Genomic DNA, 3,738 nt, shown 5'->3' with positions numbered 1-3,738 from the left:
AAGGTAGAGAAAAAGTTATAATTAGATATACTTTTAATAGGAAAGTAAGAAAAACATACCTCCTCTGGGTGTCAAATCCTCATGGCCCAGTTGTATTGGTCCTCAGTGATGAGACTCTCCTCATAGAAGTGAAGCCATGTGACTGCACGGTTATGGCCTCGATGGTAACCTACCTCTCTAGGAGTAGGTATTCTACCAATGATGGTAGTCTGCACGACATTTAGATATATACAAACAATTATGAGTCACAATATATTAGAATAAAATATATAAATAATTGAAAGAAATATAAATTTTAAAAACTAGAAATCAAAATATACTTACAAACTCTGCCTCCCACGACTCTCTGCCGCCCGATCCGTAATGCGATGATCCCATAGTTTCCATTTGGATCCGTCGCGCCTCTGCGTGCTGGCGACTCTTCACTTTCTTTGCTGCTTTCTTCTTGGTTTTTCTTCCACTCTATGCGGTGGCACATAGTAATAGGCTCCACGCCCCTCCTCCTGCCTCCGCAGTGAGTCCCTGGCCTGTGTCATGAGGTGGGATCTTTTGTTGTGAAGCATATCCCTCACTTTTGTGTGTCCCCAATCATCCGAGAATCGCTGACCCTCAGGATTTGGGTACCTCCTATGGACTGCCCTCAACACCTCCTGCCATAAGCCGCTTTTCTGATTTTTGAAGGCAATGAAACAATCTTTATACGTCGCATGCACGATGCTCCTCATGTACGCCATTACATCCATTCCTTCATCATCATGAAAGATGCCACCAGCATCTCTAACTCTCTAGTACTGGCGTACAACGTCCTCTACGTGATCTATTGGTGAGGGTGATCGCTTGCCACCTCCTAGGCAACGCCCACACAAGCCTCGTCCTCCCTCTCCACTCTCCCTCCTCCCTCTCTGTCGACTACCCTCTGCCTCGCTGGATGCACGAGCTTCTACAGATGCACGTGCTTCTGCAGATGCTTGTGCTTTAGCCGATGCACCTGGAGCATGTGGAGTACATGCATATGGAGTACCTGCATATGGAGTACCTGCATGTGGAGTATATGCATGTGGAGTTTGGGAAGTAGTGCCAGGCAAAGACGTCAGAGGTGTCCCAGACATGACACTGAACACCTCGTCCGCTGTGGGAGAGCGGCCAAGGTGTCTGGTCATCTCTCCCATGAAGTCTTCCCTACTACAAAAACCTCCAAAAAATGCATTGATCCCCCTGCCAAAGGAGGCCAATGTATCATTCATGCGATCCAAACCGGGTCATTGCTAGATGAACCAGGATACGACATCTGTAAAAAAAACACAGGAAAAAGATAAATTTATTTGCATACAAAAAATCATATATTACCTACATTTTCAAATATCTTTCTTTAGACATTGAGCATAAAACTTAAGTGCTAATTCTTCTCATAAACAAGAAAACTGATAAACACAAACATGGGATGGGTCACATTTATCATTGCAAAAATATATTGTTTACTATCAGAACTGGGAGACCTGGCGCGTGTATCCCCGCGTCTAAATTGCAGGTTAGACACGCCCTCAGACGCTGTCGTGTTGCTGCGCATCAGAGTCGTGTATCACCTTGCTAATAGGAATAACTGAATTTGTTGGGCTTTTTTTTCCTATTCTGGGAAAAAGGAGGGGGATATTTTTGAAAAAGGAAGAATGGCGGGCTGTGTGGCGAAAGGAGAGGGAGCAATGCTAAAGGGGAAGAAGAGAGCTCTAAATGGGGAATCGGGTGTTGAAACCTTGGGCAGGAAGGGAGTCAGGAGGAACAGAGGCTGGAGTATTATGGGAGAAACGATGAAAAAGGAGGGAATTGGGAGCTTTTGATGACATCAAAGGTGGAGAAGAAGCTCAAGACTGTCATCGATTTACTGCCAGAATGCGCTTGCCTTAACCTCTTCACTGACATCATCGCTCTCTTGTCCCTGAAACAACAAATCGGAGTCGCTTGGTCTCCCTCGGCATCGAGAATCCCCAAAATACTGCATCCAGGTTTCAGTTTTTCACACATCAGTGAGATCAATAAGTTCTTGAACGACTCCAGGTTCAGCCAAAGTGCTGATATCACCGAGCTCGTCAAGTTGTTTTGAGGCAATCTTGCGGAGTATTCTTCGCATAATTTTTCCACTTCTTATCTTTGGAAGAGATGGTGCCCAGTGAATCTTGTCAGGTGCTGCAAATCCTCCTATCTGTGTGCGCACTGCATGCTTGAGACTTGAACGGAGTTGCTCACTGTAACGAATGCCCTCTCTTAAAGTCACGAAGGCATAGATGGCCTGTCCTTTGACCTCATGTTCAACCCCCACAACTGCTGCTTCAGAGCAGTCTGGATGAGATACAAGAGCTGATTCAACTTCCGCAGTCCCAATACAATGTCCACTCACATTAATGACATCATCCACTCGGCCAGTTAGCCAATAATAACCATCCGCATCCCTGTTGATATGGGTCAATCCTCAAACTTTCCATGCGAGCCAGGCTTCACGTTCCTTAATTCTCACACAAGACGAGCCTTTCCTGGAGAGACTGGACCTTTCATATCCAATAGGATGCCATTGTGATCAGCTGCCACTGATGCAATCACTGGGATTGCGCCAGATTCCAAGATGTCATCAAGATTGCCTGTCTTCCATGGATGCTACCTCCAACAACGCAGCAGTCTCTCCCTCCCCCTTGACTTCGACATCAGAAGGCATCAGATCACTCTCTTACTCTTCATCCTCCGTTCCGTCGCCATCAAAGCCAAAGGAGTCAAATTTATGTCAGAGGCTTAAACCTTTGTCCGGTTAGACAAAGAAAAAGATAGAATCAGTCAAGGCATGATGCTCCAAGGTCCCTGCAGACGGACGGCTTAAGTCCTTCATAGTTTTCCTTCTTCCAAAGCTTCTTCAGTTCTGCAATTTTATGTCCAGTGCCGGAGACAGCATACACCCACGCCGACAGAGGCAGACTTACGAAGGGGAGTTGAGACACAGGACAGATACAGTTTCCCGAAGCAGGCTGCATGTGGGCTTTCTCTGACAAGGAAGAACAAATAAAACATCTGAAATCCTATGTGGAGCTAGCACAGATTGCTGATCAGTGGGTACTCCCAGAACTGAAGGAACAATGCCTAAGCATTATACAAAGCCGCTTAGAGAATAGTTTGCATTTAGGCCCAGAAGTCATGAAATTTGCAGCCCTTTATCAGCAGTGAGAACTGGTGAAATTAGTAGCACAGTGTATCTCTGCTGATTACATAAGAATGAGGGACAATGGGGAGCTGGATCTACTAGATGATTATATGGTAGATGCAGTTCGGACTGCTCATGTGCAATCTTCCATGGCTTCCCGATAAAGTTTGATATTTGCATGCTTGTTTTTGAAAATTCACAGGCAAATATACTGTGGCTTAATGCTGACATGTTTTGGGTGCATTCATGGTTTGATGACTTAAGATACTGAAAGTCCCTTACAGATCTCTCTGTTCCAGCGTGGTCAAATCTGGTCTTTCCTGAATGCCATGCAGATCTTTCTGCAACTGATTTGACACAATCAAGATTAAAGACATGGCATAATTATTGGGAACGAACTGATTTGCATGGCATAAGGATTGGAAATGAATGTTGAGAATGCCTCAAGTCTTTGCGAAAGGGATTAAATAAATGGCTCTCTCAAGTCTATTTCCAGGTTGACTGACATCCTTGTTTAAGTGTGATTGGCATGGATGTAGTCCTTTGGGCTCCATTAA

The 3,738-nt window shown here is 45.0% G+C and overlaps 1 pseudogene; it reads right to left on the bottom strand.

Annotated features, from left to right (window-relative positions):
• Positions 1-1,986: 1,986 nt before the first annotated feature.
• LOC148031218 (acetyl-coenzyme A synthetase, chloroplastic/glyoxysomal pseudogene) lies at positions 1,987-3,014 on the bottom strand (annotated as a pseudogene).
• Between the last annotated feature and the right edge of the window lie 724 nt (positions 3,015-3,738).

Source organism: Lygodium microphyllum, chromosome 9, assembly GCF_053477565.2.
Source record: "Lygodium microphyllum isolate KBCC chromosome 9, Lygodium_microphyllum_v1.1.10, whole genome shotgun sequence".
NCBI classification, from domain to species: Eukaryota; Viridiplantae; Streptophyta; class Polypodiopsida; order Schizaeales; family Lygodiaceae; genus Lygodium; species Lygodium microphyllum.
The sequence above is the reverse complement of the archived record's forward strand: the minus strand, read 5'-3'. Positions and strand labels throughout refer to the sequence as shown.